General features: G+C 44.3%; 1 protein-coding gene across 2 annotated transcripts in view; it reads left to right on the top strand.

The window, feature by feature from the left end:
* LOC138299217 (E3 ubiquitin-protein ligase TRIM39-like) overlaps positions 1 to 15956 on the top strand; it is a 109398-nt gene that overhangs the window by 9382 nt on the left and 84060 nt on the right. The window contains exon 2 of one of the 2 annotated variants that reach the window (XM_069237342.1): positions 12024 to 12692. The exons of the other annotated variant lie outside the window; for it this stretch is intronic. The gene's annotated coding sequence lies outside the window, so the exon portion shown is untranslated. The remainder of the gene's footprint in view (positions 1 to 12023; positions 12693 to 15956) is intronic. 2 annotated transcript variants of the gene reach the window in all.

Below are 15956 nucleotides of genomic sequence, written 5' to 3'. Positions count from 1 at the left end.
TTTCCGCCAGCCTTTTCATGGTGGTTAATACCGCCATGAAAAGGCTGTTGGGAGGGGGACTCGTAATCCCCTGGGCAGCGCTGCCCTGGGGCATTACAACCGCCGGGACAAAAGTGTCGGGAAACCGCCGGGACAAAAGTGGCGGGAAACCGCTGGTTCCGGTGGTGCGACCGCGGCGCATCCCCCACGGTCATAATGCCTGAGTTTGTACCGCCAGCCTGTTGGCGGTACAAACTCCAGAACAGCCCTGGCAGTCTTTGATCGCCAGGGTTGTAATGAGGGCCAAAGTATTGTGATTAGCCATGTGTAATTCTGTATATCTTTGTTATTTTATGACTGTGTGCCTAATGGTTGCCTTGTCATAAAGCTTACACTCAAATCAGTAGCCTGAGTTGGTTCTGTTGACAACTATTTGCCTGATTGGTGCACTGAAAAAGTTAATGTTAGATGCCCTGGATCTGATCTATTTATTATGAAAATGTATGACGAAGGCCTTGCATATTTATTGTGAGAACAAATTTTTAAGGCCAGTAGGCTCTTAACAGTGGAGTGTTATCACACTGTTACGGGCTGTAGACAGGTATTGTGTTGCATCTAATCTCACAGATTACCATAGTAGCTTGGGGTTTGGTGTTTGTCAACTAGTTTGACAAACACTTGAAGTAGAAGATTTTCACTGTGATGATGATTCTTAGGTCCTGTTAAGAGAGATATATTGTTTTACCGACTGTAATTCTCTACATAAGTGTAATTGTATAGCATGATGGTTCCCAGTTTATAAACACTTTAATTAGCTTGTGTTGGTTATAGTGGCAAGCCAGTGTTAAAGGCTATAGGTCTAATTGTCTCACTTGGAAAACTTCTCTCAGATTCCTTAGGTGTGATGTATAGTCAAAAGATGTGCCAAAGCAAATAGGCCTGACATTGATTGTGGAACACATGTTAAAGTCAGTAAGCATTTAAGAGAAGTTTTGTATTGTTCTGTATTGACCATTGTGCTGCTAGTGTCCCCCAACCCCAAGTGCTAAACCTTTTTTGGGCTATTTAGTACAGTTTGTGCTTAGGCCTCTATAACCTTTACATCATTTTTTTCCAACATCCCCGGGATTCTGTAGCTTGATTCAGAAAACCACATTTTCTTTACCACAGTTTTGGCATTTTACCGGGAGACAACCCATTTTTTCATATATTTGTGCTTTCAACCTTCTTCCAGTTTGAGGTGGAAATGGGTGTGAAACCCATGGTGGTTCCTAGAAAACTATACATTTCTGGAAACTAGACAAAAATCCTGAATTCAGCAAGAGTTCATTTGTGTAGGTCCATCAAAGCTTTGCCATAGAAAATAGCAGTTGAAATAAAAGAAAAAAATGAAATAGAGTTGAGAAAAACAGAAATTTGTGTCTACGATTTCATCTGTAGTTTCTTCTTACCTTAGCAGATTTTCAAAAGCAATATACCATTACATCCGCTGAACTTTCCTCATTGCGGGGATATATTGAGTTTATAGGTTCTCCAAGAACCCGAGTTACACAGAGCCAACAACCAAGCAGCACTTTATAATGGTTTTTCATTATGTACCAACTATACAGCAATTCATATTGTTAATTATAAAAATTGGGAATATGGTATGAAGAAAAACACTGTCTTTCTGAAATGTGTATTAGATAACTTGTTTAAGAGCAGCAGTTGTTTGTACACCTCTGAGAACCCATATTGGTATGTGTTTAAGAATGTATTTTGTAAAATGTCTTCTTTGTCACACACTTTCTTATATTTGAAAGGCACAAACAGAGAGATTTTCAGTTGGTAATAACAAATGTTCTACTATTCTGTGTTCTCACATGCCTCCCGATGCAAGTGTTACCCCACTTGTGTGGCTGGGCCTTGCGCCTGTGACACGAAACACCCCAAAACATGACCTTGGAGACCTCCTATTTCACCCAGCAGAATCTGTGTTTTTTTTTTACAAGGTGGCTAGCTATGGATTTTGGGCCCCAACTTAGCTGGCGCTTAGGGAAACCTATGAGCCAGCACATCTTTGAAAACTAGATGCCTTTAGACGTCCAGGGTGGGGTGGCTTGCATGGCCCTCTTCGGGTTTGTTTTTACCCAGAACCCCTTGCAAATCTCAAACTTTGCCTAAAAAACACATGTTCCTTGCATTTATGTGAGGAATACTCTTGGAATCTGCAGGGACCCACAAATTCCCTATCACCCAGCTTTCTCCCAAGTCCTGAGAAAAACAGTGCCTCAATCGTGTGAGTAGACCAAGTGCCTGCTACAGGAAAGGGTGCAAAACGCAACATAGACCCATCTCATTTTTCTGCTGAAAATGATGTGTTTTTACAATGTGGGTAGTTTTGGATTTTGGGCCTGAGCTAAGCCGGCACCTAGGGAAACTTGCAAAACCAGCACAATAAAAAATAAAAAAAACTAGACACCAGGGGGAGTCCAGGATGGGGTGACCTGCTTGACTCTCACCAGGTTTTGTAAACCCATAATTCTGTCTTTTGTCTACTGTTGAACATGGTGTGATCCATTCCTGACTCGGGCACTGGCCCCAGGCACACTGATGGAGCATTGTTATTGGGACAAGTGGGGGAACTCTGGGTGGTATGAATTTTGTGAATCTGTGAACATTCCTGTCGTTTACGTCACTGAAATGCATGGAAAAATAGTGTTTTTATTCAACGTTACACTTTTGCAAGATATTCTTGCTACAAAAACTGGGTGATCCACATAAGCCACACCTCCCTGGACTGCTCCCAGTGTCTAGTTTTCAGACATGTCTGGGTTTGATAGGTTGCCCTAGATGGCCGCCAACCCTGGGACCAAAAACGCAGGTACCCTCTTGTAATATAGTGGATCCTATGTAGTTTTATTGAGACTCAGGAGATTAGCTTAGCCTCTTGGCTTGCAGGCTTGTGTCACCATCATCTAGTGACTTTTAACCTACTTAGCCTGCTCTGTTTTAGCTCATTTATTTTATTATTTATTTTAAGATGGCTGCCATTGTTTATAGGTAGAGAAATGTTTTGATTTGCATTATCAGTGCCACTTCTTGAAGGCGTCACTATCAGCATCATAATCAAGTGATGTACGTAGGAATTCACATCATGTCCCCTTCTCACTTATGGGTGACAGGAACATAATGTACACTTTTCGGGGATTGTTTACATAATTGACGCCACAAGTATGCCTCCTCATTGTTTTGGAACATACCTGCGTCAAGGGGCCTACAATGTCTGTATAAATACACCTCACACAGACAAGATTATCAGAGGGATTCCTCCCAGATGCCATCAATGCTGTCTATCTATGCTGCACGTCACATCGCTGCAGAACTCAGCCTTCGTGTCACCACAGAGTCTGACTTACAGACCTCATTCCAAGGTAACAAGGGTTCGGGGGGTGCTTCTCATGGACACGGTACTGGCAGATTAGGTTTATCACACCTAGCTCTCATTAGGTTAGAGATTAGGTTTTCCATGCTAGGGTTTTTACATGTCATGCTTACTGCAAGATGTAGGGGACTTTGTATTCACCACTCTCATCTTTACAATCATGCTTCTTTTATTACTCATTATCCTAATAAAAATAGCTCGTGCATTTTACAGTAGATTGCAGTCATTTCAGTAGATATATTGAAATCCCTCCTGCATCTCCTTCATTGCCTGTGTTTGACTGAGACTTGTTGCTAATGTGAGAAAAGGGTAATCTCCGTTCCACCACAACTCCCCTAAGATGTCACATTCTAGAGTCCATGCGTAAAGGCTGCCACAAATCAACTTTTACTGTTTGGGTTTTTGATGAGGTACTCCTTGCGAGCTGGGAGGACTGGGCCAACAGTTGCGAATTGTTGTAGGATTGGCCTAGTCGCCTACAAACAAAGTGCTGTCATCCCTAAACCAGCAGTCTAGCCTAGGAGCGAGAGTCCAGCTATAATATGGTGCCACCAATGATGGTGTTTTTGCACTAATTTATGGATACCATGAGTATCTCTGTCACACACACAGCAAGTACCTTAAGTATCATTATACAGAGACATCCGTGGTCTTGGGGATAATCCTCCTCCGCTGAACAGGGAGCACCTAACTAGGCTGTGAGTTGTTCAAGCTTGAACTCTTTAAAGAACTTTCTGCCCATCTTGTGTTCCATCTCTGCACTTAACATGACTGTGAGAAAGTAGCCTCTTTCTAGCCTTGTTACCCCCACTTTTGGCCTGTTTGTGAGTATATGTCAGGGTGTTTTCACTGTCTCACTGGGATCCTGCTAGCCAGGGCCCAGTGCTCATAGTGAAAACCCTGTGTTTTCAGTATGTTTGTTATGTGTCACTGGGACCCTGCTAGTCAGGACCCCAGTGCTCATAAGTTTGTGGCCTATATGTATGTGTTCCCTGTGTGGTGCCTAACTGTCTCACTGAGGCTCTGCTAACCAGAACCTCCGTGGTTATGCTCTCTCTGCTTTCCAAATTGTCACTAACAGGCTAGTGACCAATTTCACCAATTCACATTGGCATACTGGAACACCCTTATAATTCCCTAGTATATGGTACTGAGGTACCCAGGGTATTGGGGTTCCAGGAGATCCCTATGGGCTGCAGCATTTCTTTTGCCACCCATAGGGAGATCTGACAATTCTTACACAGGCCTGCCAGTGCAGCCTGGGTGAAATAACGTCCACGTTATTTCACAGCCATTTACCACTGCACTTAAGTAACTTATAAGTCACCTATATGTCTAACCTTCACCTGGTGAAGGCTGGGTGCAAAGTTACTTAGTGTGTGGACACCCTGGCACTAGCCAAGGTACCCCACATTGTTCAGGGCAAATTCCCTGGACTTTGTGAGTGCGGGGACACCATTTCACGCGTGCACTATACATAGGTCACTACCTATGTATAGCGTCACAATGGTAACTCCGAACATGGCCATGTAACATGTCTAAGATCATGGAATTGTCACCCCAATGCCATTCTGGCATTGGGGAGACAATTCCATGATCCCCCGGGTCTCTAGCACAGAACCCGGGTACTGCCAAACTGCCTTTCCGGGGTCTCCACTGCAGCTGCTGCTGCTGCCAACCCCTCAGACAGGTTTCTGCCCTCCTGGGGTCCAGGCAGCCCTGGCCCAGGAAGGCAGAACAAAGTATTTCCTCTGAGAGAGGGTGTGACACCCTCTCCCTTTGGAAATAGGTGTGATGGCTGGGGAGGAGTAGCCTCCCCCAGTCTCTGGAAATGCTTTGATGGGCACAGATGCTGCCCATCTCTGCATAAGCCAGTCTACACCGGTTTAGGGATCCCCCAGCCCTGCTCTGGCGCGAAACTGGACAAAGGAAAGGGGAGTGACCACTCCCCTGACCTGCACCTCCCAGGGGAGGTGCCCAGAGCTCCTACAGTGTGCCCCAGACCTTTTCCATCTTGGAAACAGAGGTGTTGCTGGCACACTGGACTGCTCTGAGTGGCCAGTGACGTCAGAGACTCCTTCTGATAGGCTCTTACCTCTCTTAGTAGCCAATCCTCCTTCCTAGGTAGCCAAACCTACTTTTCTGGCTACTTAGGGTCTCTGCTTTGGGGAATTCTTCAGATACCGAATGCAAGAGCTCACCAGAGTTCCTCTGCATCTCCTTCTTCAACTTCTGCCAAAGGATCGACTGCTGACTGCTCAGGACGCCTGCAAAACCGCAACAAAGTAGCGATGACGACTACTGCAACCTTGTATTGCTTCATCCTGCCGGCTTTCTCGCCTGTTTCCTGGTGGTGCATGCTCTGGGGGTAGCCTGCCTCCTTCTTGCACCAGGAGCTCTGAAGAAATCTCCCGTGGGTCGACGGAATCTTCCCCCTGCAACCGCAGGCAACAAAAGACTGCATCACCGGTCCTCTGGGTCCCCTCTCAGCACGACAAGCGTGGTCCCTGGAACACAGCAACTCTGTCCAAGTGACTCCTACAGTCCAGTGACTCTTCAGTCCAAGTTTGGTGGAGGTAAGTCTTTGCCTCCCCACGCTAGACTGCATTGCTGGGTACCGCGTGATTTGCAGCTGCTCCGGCTCCTGTGCACTCTTCCAGGATTTCCTTCGTGCACAGCCAAGCCTGTGCCCCCGACACTCTAACCTGCAGTGCACAACCGTCTGAGTTGCCCTCCGGCGTCGTGAGACTCCCTTTTCTGACTTCGGGTGGACTCCGGTTCACTCCTCTTGTAAGTGCCTGTTCCGGTACTTCTGCGGGTGCTGCCTGCTTCTGTGAGGGCTCCCTGACTTGCTGGGCGCCCCCTCTGTCTCCTCATCTAAGTGGCGAAATCCTGGTCCCTCCTGGGCCACAGCAGCATCCAAAAACCCTAACCGCGACCCTTGCAGCTAGCAAGGCTTGTTTGCGGTCTTTCTGTGTGGGAACACCTCTGCAAGCTTCTTCACGACGTGGGACATCCATCCTCCAAAGGGGAAGTTCCTAGTCCTTTTCGTTCTTGCAAAACACTAGGCTTCTCCCATCCGGTGGCAGCTTCCTTGCACCCTCAGCTGGCATTTCCTGGGCTCCTGCCCACTCTCGACACTGTCGCGACTCTTGGACTTGGTCCCCTTGTCTTACAGGTACTCAGGTCCGGAAATCCACTGTTGTTGCATTGCTGGTGTTGGTTTTCCTTGCAGAATCCCCCTATCACGACTTCTGTGCTCTCTGGGGGTTGTAGGTGCACTTTACACCTACCTTACAGGGTCTTGGGGTGGGCTATTTTTCTAAACCTCACTGTTTTCTTACAGTCCCAGTGACCCTCTACAAGCTCACATAGGTTTGGGGTCCATTCGTGGTTCGCATTCCACTTTTGGAGTATATGGTTTGTGTTGCCCCTATACCTATGTGCTCCTATTGCAATCTATTGTAACTTTACACTGCTTGCATTACTTCCTTTTGCTATTTCTGCATATTTTTGGTATTGTGTACATATATCTTGTGTATATATCTTATCCTCATACTGAGGGTACTCACTGAGATACTTTTGGCATATTGTCATAAAAATAAAGTACCTTTATTTTTAGTATATCTGTGTATTGTGTTTTCTTATGATATTGTGCATATGACACCAGTGGTATAGTAGGAGCTTTGCATGTCTCCTAGTTCAGCCTAAGCTGCTCTGCTATAGCTACCTTCTATCAGCCTAAGGTGCGAGAAACACCTCTTCTACACTAATAAGGGATAACTGGACCTGGCACAAGGTGTAAGTACCTCTCGTACCCACTACAAGCCAGGCCAGCCTCCTACAATGACTAACACCATAGACATTTCGGAAAATGTCAGACACCCATTACCACAACATCTAGAAGCCTATGGCTTAACTGATGAAGGCAAGGATGTCACATTTATCGTGGTAGCTCATGAAGTTCAAAAGACAAACATTATATTACTGGGTCACCCTTCCTGAAAACAATCACTGAACACATACATTCCACACACATAAAGTAGCGAACGTACTGCAGCGGTACCAAGCATACTGGTATTTAGAAATACGGCTTTCCTATCAAGAACATCAAAATGGGTGCCCTACAACATGTAATTCAACCCGTGAGATTAGGCCCCTTAAGTAATAAAGGACCAACGTGGCCTATGTTTGCCACATACACACCACATCCTGGTGTACAGGCTATGCAGATAGTTGACATACGCACACTTTACAATGAGCTAGTGCAACTATATAGATGATTAGTACAATTTGCTTTGCGGACCTTGTACACCGCCCCAGCATGGGCTGCACCAGCTGGTCACCAACTGGCCGTTACTGGGATTAACCCACAAACAGTACATTCTACCATGGGCAAAGCCCCCCACAGAACGTGAAATGATTCTGTTCTGGAGACCACAAAAAACGTACCTACTGGAATCAATATTTCCCCATACGGGAGTCCATGATAAACATAGAATTCTCACAATGTGCTTGCCATTCGGAATGGTCGACTGTACCACATGGGGTACAGTCTTCACTGCAATTTACACTACCACGCATGGTACCCCGAAACTTGCCTGTTTGCCGGAAGTGTTAAAACAATTTCAAAATGAGCACGGGCTGCTCCAGCCCTAGATTTGGGGATGAAACTGATGTGCAGCTTCGATACAGACTCCTCAATAATACTCAGTAACATTAAGAGGGAAGCGGTACTGCTGGCTATACACCAGCGACTCTGGGAAATTCTACAGTTGGAACAGGAACATCAAATACAAAAAAAGTATTTCCGACACCTATACTAGTATAGGACAGGATAGTTTGGGAGTCACGCCGAAAAAGCCTGAAATTCAGAGTACCACCCCTAAGGATGGTACAAATTAACACAAGAGGGTTCTAAAAAACGATGGGATAAACAAAATAAAGACAGATGAAGTCAGATAGCAGACTCCCCACATCCGCAGAGCTCCGAAAGGAGATATTATCTCAGAAATAGAGTAACTTGAAAGGCTCCTGACAAATATACTGATTCACCTCCCTCTCGTTCCTTTCAGGACACATCAGATAGACGTAGTGAGAGAGTGGGCCATTCAGAGCAACGACCTAACTATGTGCAGCAGAAGAAAGACTCACAGCGGTCTTCAGACAAGAAAGAAGACAATTCCCCACAACAAAAGCCACAATTTAAAAAGAAAAAGGTGGCAGCAATTTCAATTAAACATGCAAGCAAACTTAAGAACTTTTTTTGAAGAACAAGATGTGGGCAGTGACCTTGCTGGACAGCGCAACAGAAGTCACGATATGTTGCCAGAGTCTGTAAGGTCATCTGGATGCGACAGCAACTAACGACTTTCTTGTAGTCTAGACTGCGGATGGGTGCATTCTCCCAACCCAACAGGGTTTATTTTTGAACAATCCAAATTGAGAAAGACATAGACCACACCATTAGTGTAATATTTTTGGAAGCACTTAATTGTGATATCCTGTTGGCAGAAAGAGACTGGCCTCCTGAACACGTCCGTTAGCTCCCACATAGGGAAGATGTCATTTGGCTTCTTTCTCAGATTTTGTTCTAGATGTGGTGAAAGAAGTCTACGTAGTCGACTGGGCTTTGGCGCAGGTACCTGCGCTATACTGCAACCTTGTAGGTTGGGATAGGGATACCCCCTATTGCGTAATACCTATCAGGTCTACACCCCAGCCTCAGCCTCAATATCCTGTTAAATACGAGGCTAAAGCTCTACTGAGGAAGATCCTCACTCAGCTTGAGTACCAGGGAGTAATATAGCTCTGTGTCTCTGCAGTGACTATCCCGTTATTCCCTTTTGAAAATACATACCATTTATATAGAATTGTCTTAGATTAGACACCTAAACAACTACACATGTACATATGTGATACAAAATTGACACAGCACTGCAATGATTAACAACATAGTGTGTAAAAAAAATAATAATACAAAACTACCTTGGATATATCCAAGGCTTTTTTCCTGCCAGAACTTAAAACATGAAAGCCAGAACCTGCGTGCATTCTCATTTGGATCACAAAAACGCTTCTGTCATTTGCCCCAGGGCTATAAGAACAGTCCAGAGTTGTTCTCAGTCCGTTTAACATCACTATTGCATGATATTGACCCAGAGGCATTGTCCTAAGTGGATGACATCTATCTCACAGATGATGATCTCAACATTCATCTTTCCAGGGTCGATCGGATCGTCTTAGGATTCACAGCCCTTGGCTATAAATTCAATTTTAAGAAAACTGAAATAGCCTTTCTCAGTGTATTGTTACAGGGATATGAGCAAACAAGGACAAAAGCCTGGCCTGCTTTTTTTTTTTTTAAATAAAAAACAAACTCTATCAAGAAACTGCAGTCTTTACTTGGTTTCTTTAACTTTAGCAGAACTTGCATTCCAGATTATGCACAACGCATCAAGCCACTGTATGATGTAACTGGCCCATATTTCTCAAGCAGACACAACAGTTGCACATGCGCATCCTTAGTGGATTGCAGCAGGACATGCTAGAAGCAAAACAGTTACACATGTGACAACAAAACAAATTTGGTCATCAGAATAATTGCTGGTGCCATTGGGTTCACTTATGTCACCTTTATGAGGGCAGCACAGTGCCCTTAGCATATAAATCACATTTATATTCCAATGCAGAACAACTCTTTACACCCACAGAAAAAAATCAGACTGCTGTACATATGGCTGTCATCAACGAGAGGCCACTTGCCCAGGGGAAATGGATTATTGTCGTTATCCCAGTGCAGGCCTTAGAGGCCGTCACCAAAGCAATGGTTCCTAACGCTGAAACATTACATCCACTTTGGATTCAGTGGGCAACGTCCCTGATTGCCACTGATGTTGAATGACAGCTTTGACCTAAAACTTAAAACAAGAATTTCTCCAATATGAACAGGAGTACCCCACACCTCTTAACATCCTGCCACTTGACAGATACCACACTGTCATTTACACTGATGGTTCAGCACAACCTGCTGTAGGTACAAAACATCCATACTTAGCCGCTTGCGCAGCCGTGAGCACAGTGATGAAGGGTGGTGTGTTCCACCCTCAGAATACGTGCACACAGACCGTAGGGCAGTGGTTCCCAACCTGTGGTCAGGGGACCCCTGGAGGTCCACAAAGCCTCCTCAGGGGGTCCATGAATGCTTAGATAGTTAAATAATATTAAACAGATTACATCCACAGTTTTTAGTAAGGACTCAGTGGGAGGTCCCTGTATTCCTATAATGATTCAATGGGGGTCCCCGGGTTCCAGTAATGATAAAGTGGGGGTCCACAGAAGTCAAAAGGTTGGGAACCACTGCCCTAGGGGACTGCAGCGCACAATTGACTGAGCTTACAGCTCTCCTCTTGGCAGTGGAACATTCGGATCCAAGACACCTCACATTGATTGTGTGTGATGCGTACTGCTATGTCCAGTCCTACAATGATTATCTTAATTATTGGCAATTGAACGGGTTCAGAGACTCAAAGGGGAACATCATCAAACACAGGACTCTGTGGGGGAGGGTGGCTGATCTTAAGGATAAGCTACCAAATGCTTATGCAGTACATACACTGGGCCACTTGATTATTGGTAACACCTTGGCTGATGAAGTGGCCAAATCTGAAGTAGCTAGGGCTTCTCTTGCTGCAGTGACTCATTCCCACACCACATCGGATAATGAAAATCAGGCTGCCGTGAAAGCTTCGGCTGAGGGCAAGAGCATAACCTTCTAAATATTCCTACCATTTCAGTGCACAGAATGTTGCCTTTGCGACAATTCCTGGGGTTGGAGATCGAGTGATCCCCAACCAAGACCAGAGGTTAGATCTCACTAAAGCAGCGTATGAGGGTGTCACATCAACCCTTGCTGGTGTTGAGGCCACAACAGCACTCTTGTATAAATGCTTCTGGTGGCCAGGGTCTATACAAACAGACCAAGCAGTATGTTCTTTGCTGTGACATTTGCCAGCAAATAAAGGGCTCAAACATCAACAGCCCTCCACAGACATCCCTCTTAGTGTCCAACAGGACACTACAATGTGTGTACCTGGACCACTGTGGTCTCCTACAACCTAATGGTGCATACAAATACGTCTTAGTCGCTGTTGATTCTTGTTCAAGATTCCTGTGGGTATGGCCACAGCCGTCTGCTGACGCTCAAACTGTTATAAAAGACTTGCTGGTCTTTATCAGTACATATGCGGTTGCAGCATTCCACTCGGACCAGAGCCCTGCTTTTGCTTCTAGGGCATTGAAGGACAGCATTAGGACGATGGGTGGTGAACTCCATTACTCTTCTCCGTATCATCCTGAGGGTAATAGTGTGGTGGAGTGGAGGAATCGTGACCTAAAGCAGTCCTTAACAGCTAGAGTATTAGGTTCAGGACGCAGTTGGCTTCATCACCTTTATGGGGTCCAGAGAGAAATGAAAAATCTGCCAAGACGATCCTTGGGTGGACACACTCCTTATGAGTTCCACTTTGGGTTACCTATGTATGTCCCAGATCTAGATGGCCCGGGTACGGTTTCAGCAGACACACCTTTTGACATTCATGAACGTCTTACTGTCTTACAGGAGCTTCAGCAATTTCGTTATCATTCATCTGCCAGTGCTGCCTCCTTAGGAATAAGGGATTTGCCAACATCTTCTACAGGCTGGATTTCTAAACTTGGGGATCTGGTTTGTGAGACGATTGCTGTGAAAAATGAATTTGGCCCATCCTGCTGAGTTTCGGTTCCAGTCCCGGGAATACAGGGCACCAGAACTGTCATTCTACCACTGCTGCCAGGCTCCAAAGCAAATAGATTTGTCTCAATTGACAACATCAAGTTGCCCCATGTGGCCAATCCTGCACAGTAGACCCAGTGGTCCCTTGGTAGTCCCCGGTTCTCTCTCACTACCCAACAAGACATACTTCTCTTAAGAAGAAACAATAACCCTTCTGAATATATCCACATGTACAACAATGCTACAAATACCTCCTCAAGCATGGGGAGGCCGAAAAATTAGCTTCTGCTAATTCCCGTTACCACTTCACTGACAAGAACTGTCCAAAATGTGGCTGTTTTCTACTCAAATTCAACTCAAACTGACGCCATTGTCTACTACGAACCTCCAGGAAAGTGGATCCATCTACCAGTAATGCATCGGCTCCTGTATTTGAAGAGACTGCTTCTGGTTACTTCACCGACATTGATGACTTTTCTTCAACTTCATCTGCACCTGAAACTGTTTCAAAGACAAGTAAGCTGTACATAATACTTAAAAATAACTATTTGGTTTATCCATGGTATTATCTGTGGCTATTTCTGACATTGCTTGCCTTTCTGTTATGGACTGGTTTTGTGACTGTCTTCTTTCTCTTGATAAATGGTCATTATCTTCCTGAACACTCTTCTGTCGAGCCAGTGGATGAAGTTTTAACAGCTTATCTTTCTTCACATAAGGTCGTCCCTTGTGAACATTTCAGCAGTACCAATTCTAGATGGCATTGTTTGGGATAAAGTTCCATTTGATATTTACGGACCTACTGAGGTTCTCCAAATTCCATATGTATTAACAATTTCAATGACTGATGTAATTACACCTGGTGTTTTTTCTGATGACCAGGCTGTTCAAACAGTTGATTCAATGCTTGCAGAGCTGGAGGATTACACTGTATTTGAAAGTGATGATGTGTACATTAACACAGCGAATTATGGGGAAATGTTCTGTTATAATCATTTGGGTCGTTACTACCTGCTCCAAGCGACTAGACATAGATCAGTATTTGAATACACATGGTGAAAACACTGTTCAACACCTCCAGTGGGGAGCCCCAAAACATGTAAAGACAAATTTGCATACTTTGCTGGGCATGACACCACAAATGCAGAGTCCTATTATTTCAAATTACCACCTTCAAAAACAGGAAAAAATTTGCTAACTGACATCAAATTGATCTATCCAGATTCCTTTGTTTGCCGACCTGCTGCTGAAGATTAGGAGTACTGGAAAAGCACTGTGAAAAGCGTAAGGGGAACACAACATTAGTAAATTCAGGGTAGGGAAGCTTTGTTTAGAGCATTCCTTTTTCCTGTCCAAATGATCTTCTTAAATGGCACAGTTCAATAAACATCCTGCCTAGGGTCAGCAAAAATAAAAGAAATAAACGCCTTGCAGGCTTGTGTCCCCATCATCTAGTGAGTTTTAACCTACTTAGCCTGCTCTGTGTTAGCTCATTTATTTTATTATTTCTTTTAAGATGGCTGCCATTGTTTATAGGTAGAGAAATGTTTTGATTTGCGTTATCAGTGCCACTCTGTGGAGGCGCCACTATCGGCGTCATAATCGAGTGATGTAGGTATGGGTGACAGGAACTTGTTAGGGATAGTTTACATAATTGCCGCCACAAGTATGCCTCCTTATTTACTGTTTTGGAACATACCTGCATCAGGGGTTCTACATGGTGTTTATAAATACCCCTCACACAGAAAAGGTTATGAGAGGGATTCCGACCCGATGCCATGGACGCCATCTATGCTGCACTTCACCTCGCTGCAAAACTCAGCCTTCATTTCACCATGGAGTCTGACCTAGGGACCTCATTCCAAGGTAACAAGGGTTGGCGGGGTGCTTCTCATGGACACAGTACTGGCAGATTAGGTTTATCACACCTAGCTCTCATTAGGTTAGGGATTAGGTTCTCCGTGCTAGGGTTTTTACAGTTCATGTTTATTGCAAGATGGTGGGCGGCTTTGTATTCACAACTCTCATCTTAACAATCATGCCTCTTATATTATTCATTATCCTAATCATTGCAGCTCATGCATTTTACTGAAGATTGCAGTCATTTCATTAAATATAATGAAAACTCTCCTGCATCTCCTTCATTGCCTGTAAGACTTGTTGCTAATGTGAGAAAAGGGTAATCTTCTTTCCACCTCGACTCCCCTGAGATGTCGCATTCCAGAGTCCATGTGTAAAGGCTGCCAGAAATCACCTTTTTACTGTTTGGGTTTTTGGTGAGGTACTGCTTGTGAGCTGGGAGGGTTCGGCCGACAGTTGCGACTTGTTGTAGGATTGGCCTAGTCACCTACAAACAAAAGTGCTGTCATCACTAAACCAGCAGTCTCGCCTAGGAGCAAAAGTCCAACTATAACCTAAAACCATGTCGTTTTGTAATAGATAATTTTGATGTTTTCACAATACGTCTTGGGTTCTTCCCTGCCGCAGGTAGTTGACCACACGAGTGAAGTAGCATTTGTATCAGAAGACATGGGGGAAAACACTGGGTGGAAGGAAATTTGTGCCGGCCCGGTCACCCTACAACTTCTACACAGGAATGTAAAGAAAAAATATATTTTGTCAATGAATCAAAATTACAAGAACGCCTTGGTAAGTAAACCTTGTGGGATCCACACAAAACATACCACATATTATTCCCTTAGTGACCAGTTTTCAAAAAGATGTGAGGGCAGAAGATATTCACTACAGTAAAAAAAAAAACTAAACCAAACATTTTGGCACACCTATCCACTAGTCAATCACAAGCAGTACTGGTTGAATTTAGCAGGCGGGTAAATAAATTGTTCAGTTTAAAAAAAACTTTATTTAATGGCTTTACGAAAAAAAATATGCAAAAGACATTGTTAATAATTTTAACATAATAATAGAGAACCACTTACTTGCAGCTTGTGCGGTAAAGCCCTGGCAGGGCATCAACCACTTTACAGGTCATTCACACGCCTTTCATGCATCTGTCACAGAAAACCATTCACACTGCCAGCTACAGCCCCAACACAGTACAGCACTTAAATTTACATACATTGTATTCAAGGGCCTATCACTCTCATACGCCAACAGGACTAACACATCAACCACACCACCAAACACAAGACAACTTACAAACACACCTCAAGCAAGTCAACACACATACTAGCTGCCAACAACACACTGCCAGCCTACACACACCACCAGCCAGATGCAAGTTCAGACACAACAATCACACCACCTAGAAGCTGGTGGAATGTGTGGACTTGCGTTTTGGTGGCAAAATACCACCAGCCAGGCGCCAGTCCATGCACACCACCAGCCAAATGCCGGTCTAAACACAAAACCAGCCAAGCGCCAGTCCACACACACCACCAATCAAGTGCCAGTCTATACACACCGCCATCACATTATTTTTTTTAATAAATGGTTTAAAAAAAAAAAACAAGGAGATGAAAAACCAACTATGACTACAAACACAACAGGTCTAACTAAGTACATCAAACAACCTTTAGCTGTGGAACTGAACAATAAATATAAAATGATAAAGACCAGTCAGTTCAGTTTTACTCTCATGGTTGCTCCCAAGAGTCAGTCTCAGAAACATGGTCAGAGGAAGATTCGAAAAGCAAACCAAAAACCTGCTGAGCGGTCAACCTGAGGTTAGCCATAATCCTTTATAAAAATAACACAACAAATAAGTCAACAATAACCAACAATGTGTAAAATAAGTTATAAACTCTGGCTTTTCAAACA

This window comes from Pleurodeles waltl, chromosome 6, assembly GCF_031143425.1.
Source record: "Pleurodeles waltl isolate 20211129_DDA chromosome 6, aPleWal1.hap1.20221129, whole genome shotgun sequence".
In the NCBI taxonomy this organism is placed as follows: domain Eukaryota; kingdom Metazoa; phylum Chordata; class Amphibia; order Caudata; family Salamandridae; genus Pleurodeles; species Pleurodeles waltl.
The sequence above is the reverse complement of the archived record's forward strand: the minus strand, read 5'-3'. Positions and strand labels throughout refer to the sequence as shown.